The sequence below is a fragment of the Tachypleus tridentatus genome, chromosome 6 (genome assembly GCF_004210375.1).
Source record: "Tachypleus tridentatus isolate NWPU-2018 chromosome 6, ASM421037v1, whole genome shotgun sequence".
NCBI classification, from domain to species: Eukaryota; Metazoa; Arthropoda; class Merostomata; order Xiphosura; family Limulidae; genus Tachypleus; species Tachypleus tridentatus.
In genome coordinates this window covers 104,893,955-104,909,962 of record NC_134830.1, presented here as the reverse complement: position 1 = coordinate 104,909,962, position 16,008 = coordinate 104,893,955, and the positions used below count along the sequence as shown (strand labels likewise).

Genomic DNA, 16,008 nt, shown 5'->3' with positions numbered 1-16,008 from the left:
GAAATAAAAATATATCTCTGAACGGCTTTTATTTATAAAGAGAGAACAACGTTTTGACCTTCCTAGGTCATATTCAGGTCAAGATGACCTAGGAAGGTCGAAATGTTGTACCAGCCGCTCTGAGATGCAGAAATAGAGACTGTACACGTCTTCAGTATGTTTTGTGATTTTAGTGTTACCTAAGTGCTTTAAAAACATTTTCTAGCAGTGATAATTTCCTTAATAGATTTTTTTTGTTAATATTATTATATCTCTTAAATAATAACTTATCAGTGTAAGATATGTTAATTATAAATATCGATAAAAGTTTTTCTACTTCTATTTTTATTCGCTTACGTCTGAGGACAGCTATGTCTGATACAAAAAGAACAATTTAATCATTTGCTCTTTTCTTATATTTAATCAATTTGGTGGCTGGTGGAGAAGATGTATCTATGGAATTTTTCTTCTTGTTGTATCTTTTTACTCTAGTTTACCGTTAGCGTGACCCAGACGTCCTGTACTTACTTCTCTTTGCAATCTGCTACAGAAGTTAAAATATCAGGGATATGAATTGGTCGGAGGCAGGTGGGCAAGGACGTAAGAAGACTTTTCCCTAAGAACTATACCATTGACATTTATAATTGCTCATTCCAGATATTGATCAACTCTACGATGAAGGTTTAGTACATGGCATATTTTTGAAATAATCATTTCTAGAGAGCGCTATAGATCTTTATAATCCATAAAATGCTTTCGAATGTTTTTTTGTAACCATTATGGCAAAAAAAATGGTACTGTACTTAACACAACTCAAACATATGAAAATGTGTATCAAGTGTACATGAATACTCATTACTTGAATCAAACCACTCGCAGCGTATAAACATTAGTTTTTTTAAATAAATATTAATTCAAAAGTGAAATTGTTAACTTTTTATTGCGCTTGAAACAATTTTTATCATTTTTAAAATATGCCATTAAGTCCAATCAGTTGATATTCCTTTTAATCTTAAGTATGATACGATGTTCTTGACGTAAAGTCATGTGGAAGGAATCATATGTGTTTGGAAATACAATTGTAATGTCTAACGTGTGAGTCGAGAAATATTTTTTACAATTTTTTGGAGAAAATTTTAATTCTTCTAAAACGATTTTTAAAATCAAGAGCATTGTATAGATGCATTTGAAATACTATCTGTACTTGTGGCCAAGAATGCTACATATTAGTTGTTTTTACTTAGTAGTATTTAACATAACAAGTTATACACTTTTCTATTTATCTAGATCATAACCTTTTAGCTAAGACGCTCAACTCGCAATATTGGGCTCACGGGTTTGAATCCCGTCACCAAAAGAGTTTGCTTTTTCTGATGTGGAAACGTTATAATACGACGGTCAATTATACTATTCGATTATAAAAGCTCAGCAGTTGGTGGTAGATGGTGTTCACATGCTACCCTCGTTCAAGTCTATTACTTTTGTATTAAAACGCGCTAGTACGGGTAGCCTTCAATTAGCTTTTCATAAAATTCGACACAAAATAATTTTTTTAGCTAATTAAATATTTAGCGTCGAAAAGTTAAGTGTTTTATCTTGCAAGAAGCGTGTTTGTATTTAATTTCAATCAATAGAATTTTTGATTTTATTTTCCAAAGAAATAATTGATATTGAAAAAAAATGTGTTTATTTTACTTTTCGCGTGAAACTATACGAAGTGATAGAATAGACTATTGGGAAGGCTCTCACTCTTTACGAAGACTGAACCTAACTGCCACATTATAACGCTTCAACGGCTGAAAGGGCGAGCATGTTAGGTGATGTAATTCGATCCCACAATTCACAAATAACGAGTAAATTGTCCCCGCCTCATACCATGTCAGGCCCAGTAAAATTCTGAAACCGTAACATATTTCTAGAATTCTAAATTACGTAATTTTACAGTCTGATCGTTTTCACTCTTGGCGTCTTTTTAGAAAGGGTGATCAATAACACATTTAAAAAATTTCACACTTCGTGTATGGAAATGTTTTAGCAGAATCATTACACTCACGTAACAAAATCTCTACGGTTTTACTTAGAACGTCCGAAATCTGAGGGGCAGCACATATTTCTTGTCCAGATCGTCTAGATACACTATTTTGATTCATGACGTGTTTGTTCACCACTTTCTTTAATGGAAAAGTTAATTCAACAACTATGACAATGTTTCTTGCATTTTTCTCGACACATACAGCTCAATCTATCAAGAATGTGATTTATGATCAACAGTGAAAGCCTCTTACTAGTTAAAGCTATAAATTATGGTCTAATTAAAATATTTCACAAACGAACTTGAAAGTAAAACCTTGTAATCTGATTATTAATCATAATACGGTGAATTCAAAGGAAAGAGAACTTTCTTACTTACGAATAATTATAACATAATATCATATATCTTAATTGATTGTTTTTCATTATGAGACGATGTAAATGGTTACAGTGTACATATTGTTAGATAGATTTGGACATAGAACTTTAACCACCGTAAGTTATTTCATCTGCTAACCATTATACACATCTTGACGTATGAAAGAGCTTTAAATGTTATATAATATTTATTATCTTCTTAGAATTAGTTCATGTAAATAAATTAAAATTCAGAAGCATACCTAACAACCTTGTACAGTGTAGACCACTGAAAAATCAAAAAAAGTAGGAAGAGTTACCGTCAGAAGGATTTTCAATATTTTTACTAAAACTTAAAAAAATTAAAGACATTCATCATAATTCAATAACAAGATATCTAAATCTTAAATAACAGTTTAATTTAAGGCTTATTTTATTGTGTAAAATAACAATGAGAGTTATTTTAACCTACGATATTTAACTTTAATAAAGGAAAGTGGAACAATATTTGAAAGGTTTTGCTGTTGATATAATACATTTTACTCATTTAAGAAACTTTGAATAAATATAAATTTAAAAATAATTACAAATTTGGAGATTTAAGCTATTTAACGAGATCTTAAAGCAGGACAAGATATTTGAAAATTCACCAGAATGCTCACTATTTAAAAAGAAGAATCAGATGGATGAAGATGCGATCGAACTAACTATACGTTGTGTAGTCCCTTATCTAGCTAACAGAGGGCTAGTCATGCAGCAGAATCCAAAAATCAGTGATTTAGATGGAAGGAGAACATAGGTTTACTGCGCTGGAGAATTACGTCTCCTCGTTATGTAGCAGTGGTGGTGGTGATAGTGCTTGAGAATGGGATAAAATAGGTTTATCAGCAGAGACTCTTAACACTCTCAGATTCTTCAGGTATTATGCATGGTATCCAACGAACCGATGGAATGTATTGCGGTGACGTTTGCTTTAAGTAAACTGAGAAATAAGCTAGGCACTCCGACTGAAGCATGAGTTGTCTCGACAAATAATGCCTTTGAAAAAATGCACCAAAAACAAATTGATAGGTAAATAGATAACTTCTACTAGCGTATATTATTTTCTTTGTCTATATATATCTTGTATGCACGCATCTGCATAATTTACAGAGTAATGCATTTAGCGTATTAATGCTAACAGTTTTAGATTCTTAGTGCAATGATTTTTTAGCAGTATCGTGGATGTTCTCTATTAATATAAATCGTGATGTTCTATTGAATACAAAAAAGTTTCTAAAATAGGTTTTATATAATTGTTACTGAGCATAAAGTTATACAAAGAGTTATCTGTTCCCTGCCACCACAGGTATCGAAACGCGAGTGTTAGCGTAATATGCTCACAGAATTATTGCTGAGCCACTTTTGTATCTAAAAATTTGTTTTTTAGATTCGTATCTATATTTTGTAGTTTCATGATCACATATTAAGTCCTGACCATTTGCTGACAACATTAAGCTAGCTTTTGTAATGTTGCAATAACATATATTGTAAAACATTTCTCTTTTATTGTTGTTTAACACATATTTCTCAGTGCAAAAATAAATCAATAAGTTAAAAGGTACGTCATCTGACTAAAAAATAACCTTTTTTTTATTCCAATGGTGTGTTTTATTTGTAGTATTTTAAGATGTTTTATTACTCATTACAGCTATCCCGTGTTAAAGATGTATTAATCGAAAATTTGTATCTCAGGACGAATGGTAGGGGTGTTAACAGTTTTTTTCAAAATAAACAACGTTTCTACCTTCTTAGGTCATCTTCAGGTTCACCTTAGAAGGTCGAAAGGTTGTTCTCTGCTTTATTTTGGTAAAAGTGTTCACACCTATACCAGTTGTCCTGATATACATTTTTACTTCAAGTGACTTTCACGTCATCAGGAATTAATCGAATATTTAAGATGGTGATGTTATCCTTCTGCGTGTTTTGGCCTAGTAGCCTACAATGAAAAATGTATTGTTTAGCAAAATTTAAGCTAATCTGGAAACTAAAAAAATGCTTATGTAAGTTTAATTCATTCCAGTTTTCTGGTACGTAAAATTGTCTATGTGAAAACATTATTATTTTAGTTTACACAAATTCAAGCTCTTCTATTGGAAAATACATATTTGAGAGTCATCATTATTTAATGTGTGGGATAATCGATCTTCGTTTTGTCACACATTAGGCTCAAATCGGGTATTAAAATTCATTTGGTATTATTTAATGTAATTAAACCTAGTTGCGTGCACTTTTTTTTTTGTCATGTGCATAAAGACTGTTGTAAGTCCCTCGGTAGGACAGAGGCAAGTCTATGGAGTTACAATACTAAAATAAAATTTGGATTTCCCACGGTGGACACAGTAGATAGCCCAATGTGGCTTTGCTCTAAAGTAAACATATCATTTTTTTTAAAGCTAAGAAAAATGAGTTAGTTTGTACAATTTTATGCTATGGGTTATCTGTGAACTGAATAGAGCTTTTTTTCAAAAATCAACAAAAGAATGAAGAACAAGACAGACTTGAAATATTCATCAAGCACTGTGTTTATTTTATTTTTTCATTTTTTTTTACATACAGCACAATGGCACAGCGACATGTTTGCAGTCTCACACCACTAGAAACCGAGTTTCGATATATTTGATGGGCAGAGTACAGATAGCACATTATACGTCTTTGTGCTTAACTTAAAACAAACAAATTTTACATACATTTTCATTGCCACCTTAATATTTAATATCTGTAAGATATTCTGCATTTAAGACTAAAAATATAACGATAAAGGTAAGTAGCATTTGTGATATTTTAATCAAGAGTAAAATATACTGTTCTACAGTGTTATTCTATACAAATCATAAATTACTTTTCCAATATTTGAACAACGACGTCACTTTTCTTATTCAGATGTTTACGGCATGCCTAATAAAGCCTGCTTGTAACGTTTTACTTGCAAACCTCAGGCAAACTTTTACCTTTTTATCAGTCAAAGTCAATCGTTGAAGACAAACAATAATTACTAAAACATTTTATTTAAAAATAATAAAAAGTTCTGTACCAGCCAAATAGGCCACTATACTTCAACCAATGACGCTAGTGAGCAAATTTAATTACAAGCGTCCCACGAAATGTCAAATGTAAACTTTAAGTATGGAATTCAAAGATTACGGAAAATTACATTCTCTTGAATATTTAACTTGTGAGATAATATAATGAAAGCGTTATTCTTTAAAAGAAACTAAAAAAAATAAAAATGTTTTACCATAAAATCCGAATACTTTCATAGCTCAATATTGTGAATTTGATATTCAATGATTATAAAATCTGGATATTTTTGTTTAATAATCAGATCTGTTGTGTGTATCAGTCCAGGTTCTATTACGTTTTTGAACAGTGTTTGTGAATTCTAATATAGCTAAAGATCTTTCTCGTCAATCAGTAATTATTATCACAATATCTGTACTTATATTGTACTGTACTTTGTTTTCTAAGCTTATATTTCTTATAATTAATTAAAAATACATGATACTAGAGAAAGTAGCGTAAATGCATTCTACCCTTAGATAAAACTTTTCTTCAAATTACGATATGGTTTCAGTTGTAGAAAGAGCTTTTAATAGTGGTATGTAAGAAATGGAATAGAAAAACAATTAAAAATCCATTTCATGTATTTTAATTGAATCATAGAGTTAATATTTGAGATTGAGAAATGGTATAAAACAATATATGCATCTTATTGTATAACGTACTCAAACCATAACTTTAACAAGTAAATATTATTAGAGTAAATCATTGTCCGAAGCTCAAAATATAAAATTCGAAGCTTATGTATGTGAAATACATAACATTAAGCTGGTTAAAATGATTTAACGTAGCAACCACAACCCATATAAATTGGCGATGAAATTACAGACATCTGATCTACTTTTTAAGATTATTTGGAGTTTTGCAGATAATGTGATGAATCATAAACTGATCGCTTTTGGAAAAGGTATGTAACAACCCTTTTCTACACAAAATATTCATACATTTAGATTATTGAAAATGTTTTTTTTAGTTTTCAAGACGGGAATATCTTTTTATTTGGCGTTGGAAAAATAAATCAAAGGAATATGGATCAACTTGAAGTACCAGGAAAATCTAGAAAGAAATCTGTAACAAGTCGTATCTCAGGCATATTAAGCGAAGCGCAGCACCTTGTAACAGGTGAGAATTATATGAACACTATGTTAATAACAAAAGCCGTCCATGTAACACCCACGCATGAGAACGTATTGCAATCGAGAAGGATCACCAGATATATAAAATAGCGACGAAAGATGTCACATATATATAAGTTGCTCTAATGACATGTTGAATCAATCGTCGTATTGTTTAAGCAGCAGTAAACGAAACTTGTATTCATGTTATTTCATACTATGATATAGCTGTCAAGATGCCAGAGCCAGTATCTATAGATTTCTGTGCAATAGAAATGTGTGCAGTGAAACCGTTGTCACAGCACAATAGATGAATTACGCATATAACCAAAGACTTACCGTGTGCTCTGGAAATGGCAATCTCACATTGGAGCCATTTGCAATGGAAACATTGTTGCAAGGCTACTGCCGTGATGCATTGTCGTCAAATACGGCTTCATAGGACTTGTGTTTGTGTGTGTGTGTTTTTCTTATAGTAAAGCCACATCGGGCTATCTGCTGAGCCCACCGAGGGGAATCGAACCCCTGATTTTAGCGTTGTAAATCCGAAGACATACCGCTGCGCCAGCGGAGGACATCATAGGACTTGTAGATATACACTCAATGACGAGGGAAACTTCCATAACCGTTTTAATATAAATACTCAACTTCTGTACAACACACTATGTAATGTTTTACAATAAACAAAACTGCAGTTGAGCTTTCACAAAATACAAATCTAATAACAATGTATAATAAAGATAAAAAGTTATACTTCCATATTTTCTACTTAACTGGTTATTATACTACTTTCATGAATGTTGCATATTAATATTATAATTATATATGTGTGGGTATGTATATACATAATAGACAATCATCTCCAACAATATATACGCTAATGGAAATTGTAGGACATTATATATCAAAACGTCAGAAAGTTTCGCGCAGCAATTCATTTATTAGGTGTCAATGTTTTATAGCTTTAATAACTCAACACCTAAAACAGCGATATGACGAAATAGATAAATTAGTTTCTCACCTTGACATCTATACAGAATGAGAAATATTTCATGAAATGTGTCACAGGTTTTAACGAGTATTATTCAGTGTTGGTACAAGGTACAATTTTAAGAATTATTACTTTAATAACAATAAAAACAATTATTTTATGTTCTGGTCAGTTTTCAAACATAACCGTGCAATAAATTCTAAGAACATCATAATCTCTTTTTCTCCACATTAAAAGATCTCATTGTAAAAAAAGTTTGAAAATGTAGTAGAATCGCCACTTACTTTACGCTATAACCTATTAAATTCGTGAATTTGGCCCTGGAAAAGCTAAAAAACTCTTTGTTTTCCATATGGAGGCTTAAACTTGAAAATTTTATATTATTGTTTTCAAAGGATTGTTACATATTAATACCATTATCCACTTAAAACGATTCATATTTTGGGCCCATTATGATTATTTCGAATATTACGTTATGTTAGGGAGAAAGATACTGCACACCAATTTCCCAGTATCTTTTATCAAATATTGTGAAAAGCGTTTGAGTATTAAGCACGCCAAAAAAATTAATAAAATTTGGAATTAGCGTATAGATATTCGTTTATTCTTGCCAATTAACGAAAAAAGGCCCGGTATGACCAAGTGGTTAAGGCGCTCGGCTCGTAATCCGAGGGCCGCAGGTAGGAATCCCCGTCACACCGAATATGCTCGCCCTTTCAGCTGTGAGAGCATTATAATATTACGGTCAATCCTACTATTCGTTGGTAAAAGAATAGTCTAAGAGTTGGCGGTGGATGGTGATGACTAGCTGCCTTCCCTCTAGTCTTACACTGCTAAATTAGGGATGGTTAGCGCAAATAGCTCTCGTGTAAGTTTGCACGAAATTAAAAACAAACAAACAATTAACGAAAAAAGAAAATAAGTTTAAATTCAAGATCACCATTTATTGAAATACTTAAAATTGTGTTTTATTAAACGTGATTTAATTAAATGTATTAAGTGTATATGTTGTACCATAAATATTATAACATCTTCACTTATTTTCCTAACACAGTGAGACAGCGATAAGTTTAGAAACTTACAAAGCTAAAATCTTATGTTTAGCGGTGAACACATCAAATTGCGCACTGTGGCTTTGTTCTAAAACAAACAAAGAAATATATCAGATGTAGAATATGTTTACCAAAAATGAAATGAAATAACAAAAATTACATTTACACCACTTTAAAGAGTTATAAGCTAGAATAGTTTTTCATCTCGGAAATATTGTTTCCAATTTGCAATGAGAAATAAATGTTGGGGTTAAAGAACGAACTAGTTGTCGCTGTTTGTCTTTAAATAAGAATGGGCCCCACATAACCAGAGAAAAAGTCAATAGAGAACAACCAAGATGGATGAATGTAACGAAGACATTATCCATAAGATGTGAAATAGACATTTCAATATATTTGTGCACTTAAAATGTTCTATAACTATAATGTCTTAAACTGAACTAGAACATGTTAATGGAATAGTTGTGTCTTGAGAGCTGCCACAACGTTTTATCAGAATACTTTGAAAGTTCAATGTAATTAATTTACTATATTTTTAATTTTCTTTGTTGAAATTTCATAAATATTACTTAAATTATTTTTGTAACGTTTTTTTTTTTTCAGTTAAACGTTGTACGTTTTTAAAATTTACTATTAATTAAAAGGTACGATATATACATCTTTCTGTAAAACATGTCACTTAGGCAGGCTCTTCAAGAATATCTGAATCTTGGTACATTCCTGTTATGTATTTTCACTAAATATAATAAAAATAGTTTAGAAACGCACAAAACTGAAGACATCACTACAATATTCCTGGATTTATTTATCATTTTAAAGTAAACGATTTATATCAAATAACAGTATAAACTAGATTTTATAGAGAATAACTCCAATGCACACTTTGAAAAACGCGTTATAACGAGTACAAAGATAAGGATAAACGTGTAGAACCAAACACAAACACATAAACGTATTTCGTAATATACAATTACCAAAATTAGTTACGTTGATGAAGACAGAGATAATAGAAAGAACTATTGTTGGAAAATACATTCTCGCTTTTTCCAACTAAACTTTTTATACCAATACCATGAGGTATAAATTGGGAGAAACGGAGAGAAATATCCATTTGTGTATGTATGTGTACACTCACTAGAGTGTGCTTACTCTGCAAGAAAACGATCATTTCTAGCATGTCCTGGCCAAAAAGCTCTTCTAACTTGATGCATTTCCTATTTTATGGATACTTAACATGTTGTGTTATCTCTGCATTTTGACTCTTGATCTTCCAGGCCGGGAGTCATTCTTACACTGACCAGAAATTACCGAGAACTGCTTCTGACTTTAACGAAACAAAGGTGTTCGTAGGTAAATAATAAATCATCATTTTAATTTGTGACCTGGTTTATATGAAAATTAAACTGGTACAGAAACTCCTACAATATAATTTATATTGATTCATTCCAAAGTGAATTACTATATTGCAGTGTAATGGGCAATGAAGTAACCCAGATTGTTGACGTTCTAAACATTTTATAACATGGAATCTGGACAAAAGGTTATTGAGCTATACCTACAAAATACAGATTAAAACTTGAATATAAATATTAATATCACAATTTCAAATACATTTCTCCATAACACAGTACTTAAATCTTACATGGTATATTATTTTTACAAGTTATGTCTATTACAAAAACTCCCCATTGTTTGAAGTAAAAAATTCAACACGACTTTAAGAAATGTGTAACATTTGAATTTAAAATGAATTATAACATATTCTACGCACAAAAGAAGGTTGAGAAAAATAAAATATTTTTGTATGAAATGTGACGGTTAATTTCATTATCCTGAAAGTAAAATACCATACTGGAAATACGAACACAATTGTAAATAATACTAACTTTGTACTAAATAGATATTTACATGATAATGTAGGGAAAACTGCTCATTTTTCTTATGCTAGTAAGTAGAGCTCTGATTGTTAATAGATTTTAAAGGTTTGGCACAAGATCCGGCATGATAACTATCTTTTACACCCCTGTTTTACATAAAGGAAGAGAAATTGCACCCTTAATGAGAATTAATAAAATACTCGTAATAATAGAGTGAAATGTCTACAGAAATACACATAGAAATGCATAACTGTGCTATTAATCATTAAGCTACTAGTAAGTATGTTTGAATATGATGGTATATTTTCATCCAGATGAAATATCACAATTTAAAGAATTACAATGCTCGTTTTCTATATAATTGATTGCTATATGATCTGTTATTCTACGACTTGATACTAGACTCAGGGAAGTTATATTTGTTTTCTGTTAAAAATAGATAAGTTTATGATAATACAAACCTTTTTCAGTTTTTTATATGACAGACGGTTTATTTTGCAATGAATACTGCTACTAGCGTTTCTTATGTCTCTTTTTTTTTTCTACCTGGCACTCGACTCGTAATCCGAGAGTCGTGGATTCAAATCCTCTTCGCACCAAACATGCACGCCATTTCAACCGTGAGAGTGTTATAATGTGATAGTCAATCCCACTATTCGTTGGTAAAAGATTTGTTTGTTTGTTTTGGAATTTCGCACAAAGCTACTCAAGGGCTATCTGTGCTAGCCGTCCCTAATTTAGCAGTGTAAGACAGGGAAGGCAGCTAGTCATCATCACCCACCGCCAACTCTTGGGCTACTCTTTTACCAACGAAAAGTGGGATTGACTGTCACATTATAATGCCCCCACGGCTGGGAGGGCGAGCATGTTTGGCGCGACGGGAATGCGAACCCGCGACCCTCAGATTACGAGTCGCACGCCTTAACACGTTTGGCCATGCCAGGCCTCTTTGGTAAAAGATTATCCTAAGAGTTGACTGTGGGTAGTAATGATTAGTCTTTCACTGCTAAATTAGGAACGGCTAGAACAGATAGCTCACGTTTAACTTTGCGTGAAATTCAAATACTCCTTTTTTCATATTACTATGATTTTAAAATAAATTAGTGGTAAACTTTATAAGTAAAGAATTGTTTTGTAAACTTTTATTTAAAATAATAATCAGTGATGTCGAGAAAACCCACTTGTAGAGAAATATATATGCAAAAACGGCTCGTTTGGGTTGAGAAAATTTTTTACGTAGAAGAGCGAACAATGTTTCGACCTTTTTCCGGTCAGTTACCTCTTTCTTTCTTTGTGAACCTGACGACGACCGAAGAAGGTCGAAACGTTGTTCGCTCTTCTACGTAAGATATTTTCTCAACCCAAACGAGTCGTTTTTGCATATATATTTTATTTAAAATATTTTGTTAACACTTGTATTTTATAGATTAGAACATAATTATACTATTGCAGTAATGCTTTGCATTATTTATATGCAGAGTGAAAACAATTAAACACTGCAAAACAAAGTTTTTGTTTCTTGAACACTGTTGGAGGTTCCTTATAGATTTTTGGCTGCTGATCATGAAAATCACATCTAAATTTGCCCATCACGTACCGTTTCATAAAAATCTTCAGTTTCACCAGAACATTGCTACAATGTAAAAACGATATCAGGGCAAATGCTTGCTGACTAGTGTTAGACACTCCAACGTGATAAACCGGATATTGAAAACAAATGAAAATCAGGAGCAAAACACTTTTAATTATGTTGAACTTAATAGCGTATTAGAAACATAAACGCAACTAAATACGTTATTGCCAGTAAACAGTTAACTGTCTATTTCTCCGAGTTCCTACGTGATGAAGCAAAACCAAAACTATATTTGTGCATACCCACCAAGTACCTGTCACAATCAGCGAAAACTTTTCAGGAAGTAAAACTTTTCAAAAAACTTGTTGTGCATGTTATCAGCCAGTATATGATGTCAGTTTATATATTATACTTGTTGAGTTTTTCGCTTTATATTTAAGGCATGCATGCAAAATAATTAGCAACGCGTTTGAACTAAAAATCTATTGTTGATTAATAATCAATATATTATTTATAAAACAGCATCTAATTCAGGATGAAAACGAACTGAAACATTCTTAGCAAATACCATGAGGATTTTCAAAGGTTCAGAATTAGCCATAGCTCTTATTGTAACTCTCTCATTTTAAACCAAGTATGGCAAATTAAAAAAAAAAAAGTATATCCAAACTATTTGATGCATTACTCACTTGTTTATTGTTTATATTATCATGTTTACCTAGTTATTCAGAAACACCAGAAACACGTAACTATTTTCTGTCTAAAGTGTATTTTGAAGTGTCCAGTATTTCGTTTTGGTAAAATATTCAGATTATTTCAATTTATCTAGGGATGTCTATGAATATTTTCATAATTACGTTTAAAAATCTAAATTTTTATTTGTATTGAGGATCAAGCTGGTTTAATTCCGATTACAAAGGAAAAGACGGTACGAAAATGTATGTTAAGATTCGATATTTTATTTTTCTGGCTAATTATCTTAAACTTAATAATATGCTACTAAAGGGATCTCGGAAACACTGTCTTTAAAATATCAGAAAATGTTTCACTCAAATCATTCAACTAACATTAAACATGTGTATCTATTTTTGTGAAATGTGTTCATGGGATTTTTTTAAAATCATATACTGCAAGAATTTATTAGCTTTTGTTAGGACAAAAACGATAACACTTAACTGTAATGTCTATTTTCCATTAATGATGCTTAATATTATTTAATATTTTGAGAAACAATTATATTAAAATATTGCTTATGCGTTTTGCACATTGAGGTATTGATAAAATGAGAACAGACTAATATTAATTAACAGAACGTAAACATTTGTATTAAATTTCCGAATAAGTTGCTTTGTTTAACACTCATAGATATAAAAGCATTACATTAGTTGATTTGTTTAATATTAATTAAATCAAGTAATATTTTAAGCTTGAGTAATGTGCAGGAATAATATATGAACATATTGTTACACCCAATACGAACCCCGCTAGTACAGCGGTAAGTCCACGGATTTATAACGCTAAAATGAGGGGTTCGATTACCCTTGGTGAACTCAGCAGAAAGCATGAAGTGGCTTTGCTATAAGAAAACATACATGCCCAATACTTATTGTACATATACATTCATTTGTATGGCAACGCTCAAAATAGCATATTTGGTAAGTTTTGTTTTCAGTTGATATGTTTACGTAACTTCCAAACACAAAATGTTATTTGTGTAAAATTAAACGACTGGGAAACTTACTTTACAAATCATTACGTGTTGTATAATAATGATAGAAAAAAATTTCACAAAATGTTATATGTAACTTTATATTTACAGCAGTAATTGAACAAACATTACTGATCTAACTAAAGTTTGAGTTCCAACTTCATTGCCAGCTGTCTAAAGTTCAAAAATCAATGCATAACTCATTTGTTTAAAATATATTATTTCACCAATGAGTTGACATGCTATATGCATTTGCAACACGGAAGTTTCTGAAATGGTGTTTGTAGTGGAAAAATTAAATTTTTTGAAGTTTTTCCGAACCATATTGTAAGCTTTGTTTTAAAGCCAAAAGAATGTTTGTGATAGGTATGTCAGAAAACAGGCGATCTTTAACTAAAGGACTTTTTCTGTAGACTTCTAACAGTTGGTTTTACATGGGTAATTATCGATTACACGTATATAAGATGATATAATCTAACTACTCTCGTTCTAACACCCTGGGTACATTTCGAAAGAAAAAAATCTTAGCTGTTTTATGTTTGTTCATATATTAAAGACAAGTTCTTGCAGATAGTTCAGACGCATGCCTAATAATAACAGGGTATTTTCATATGGTATCTTAGGAAAAACGATCGGATCAGCAGTTCAGGTTCAGCCTTAGCTGTAACTTTCCTCGCAATATATCGTTTATTTGATAGCTGTAGTTGCCATGTAACTACTTCTAGCACAAGATTCGTATGAGGTAAACAACGGATGATATCTAGCATCTTCGGGATTTAGTTTGCGAATGGGAGATTTGCTGTCTGGATACCAAGTGATAAAATAAATTATAGAATTGAACTGCGCAACTAAAAATTTATGTTATTTTTTACATGGAATGAAGAGTTGTTTGTTTGTTTTTAGAAAACACAAGGTATAATCTAATCTGGCCACACGTTTGCCAATTACTTTGACTGTAAAACCTCTAAGAAAATTGTAAAATTATCTTTGGATCAGCCGTAAAAAATATTTTTCTTTCTCTGAAAGTACTGAGATATTTAATACAGAGCTATGCAACTTTATATTTACAGTAATAAGTGAACAAATATTACTGATCTAACTGTTGGTAATAAGCAAATAAATAATAATAATACTTTGGTTCTTTGTATGGAAGCCTACCTTTGCGCCTTACACTTTTCTCCTAACAACGTGCCCAAAAATAAGGATGAATACTAAAATAAAAACGTATCATTTCTCACAGTGCATCGTGCTGTTTACAAATTAAAAATATGTTTGCTACTTTATTTCAAAAGTGACGACTTTGTTTCAACTTTTCATTGAAAATTAAACAGAAAAGACGACAAATACATCTAAGCTAACTATAGAACAGCTCAGCGAAATTTGACCACTTTTTCTTTGTATATATACTTAAGTCACATGAAACCTTCCATAGATACGGGTATCTTTAACATTTTACACTGAAATATAGTAATTTTTAATTTTTTTTCGTGTATGAAATTTATATTATCAAAATAATTTAAGAGACTTTCACCTTTTGCTTTGAGGTCAGTAGCCATTATTAACATATGTGAAAATGTAAATGTCAAAGCTACCTCCTAATCTCAGCTTTCCACTTGCCCTGGCGAATACATCAATTATTCCTGACTTCTCTTTTCTCTCTGCCACTGGAAAATCGTACAAACATTATGAGACAAAATGCGCTCGCATCCGTACGTTGAGTTGGCAGTTCGATCCGAAGTAATTATCTAATGCTAATTTGTTATCGAAAAATAATGACAGCTTTAAGCTTGCTCAGAAAAGTTTCAAAATATGTAAAAGGGGCGTAGTTATTTCAGCCTGAGTAGCCTAGAAGCTTTACGTTTTTTCTTGTTTTTATAATGTGAACAAGAACGTTTATTAAACTCAGCGAGGGAGAGAAATTTCTCTATAGGTATATAATGTGTCAACGAAAAGATTTTCTTTCTATTAGGCGTGCTAAAGTCATATAACACTACCCTGGCTACAAAAATATCTTTTTTGTATATCTTTGATATCTTGCGGATTACACGCAAATATATTTTGTATTTGTGTGTTTGAGCATTGAAATACTCGTCTAATCTTTGAGCGTAAATATAGGCCCGGCATGGCCAAGCGTGTTAAAGCGTGCGGCTCGTAATTTGAGGGTCGCGGGTTCGCATCCCGGTTGCGCCAAACATGCTCGCCCTTTCAGCCGTAGGGGCGTTATAA

At 31.6% G+C, this 16,008-nt stretch overlaps 1 protein-coding gene across 2 annotated transcripts in view; it reads left to right on the top strand.

Annotated features, from left to right (window-relative positions):
* The window catches only part of LOC143253236 (transient receptor potential-gamma protein-like), a 169,569-nt gene that overhangs the window by 92,059 nt on the left and 61,502 nt on the right, over positions 1–16,008 (top strand). The window contains exon 2 of one of the 2 annotated variants that reach the window (XM_076506750.1): positions 472–660. The exons of the other annotated variant lie outside the window; for it this stretch is intronic. The gene's annotated coding sequence lies outside the window, so the exon portion shown is untranslated. The remainder of the gene's footprint in view (positions 1–471; positions 661–16,008) is intronic. 2 annotated transcript variants of the gene reach the window in all.